Here is a 448-nt window from a genome sequence, read left to right as displayed (position 1 = left end):
ATAGAAAATGAGGCACAGGGATTTCTAGAAGAGGATTTTTGTCTAATGATGTTACATACTCGGTTAAGGAGGGGGAGGAAAATGAGGTTGTGAGATTTTATGGTTCGTGATGAGGACAAGAACACTGGGATATTTAGGGTCGCTGACTTTCCATGGCGAACGTGCATGGGGAAAATTAAGCTGTGAGGTTTCTTAAAGGGGAATTTCGTTCGTCGGCGTTTCGAGAATGAGGAAAATGATGTTAATTTCTTTTCTATTTTCGATATTTTCAAAATTGATGGTACATGATGTTATCAATGCTGTGCTGTTGCATTACAGATATGATCATGATTTCCTTGCTCGGACATGCAAATTGTTATATGTTTACAACATATAACTGGAAGCAAATAATAAGTATATATATGAATATGCAATTCAGTACGACCGATTACACACGCAAACACATACA

The 448-nt window shown here is 37.1% G+C and overlaps 1 protein-coding gene across 2 annotated transcripts in view; it reads right to left on the bottom strand.

The window, feature by feature from the left end:
* The window catches only part of LOC119589433 (zinc metalloproteinase nas-15-like), a gene marked incomplete in the record, with an annotated part of 13,039 nt that overhangs the window by 5,210 nt on the left and 7,381 nt on the right, over positions 1 to 448 (bottom strand).

This window comes from Penaeus monodon, chromosome 25, assembly GCF_015228065.2.
Source record: "Penaeus monodon isolate SGIC_2016 chromosome 25, NSTDA_Pmon_1, whole genome shotgun sequence".
In the NCBI taxonomy this organism is placed as follows: domain Eukaryota; kingdom Metazoa; phylum Arthropoda; class Malacostraca; order Decapoda; family Penaeidae; genus Penaeus; species Penaeus monodon.
Note: the sequence above shows the minus strand (reverse complement) of the source record. Positions and strands in the feature narration are given on the sequence as shown.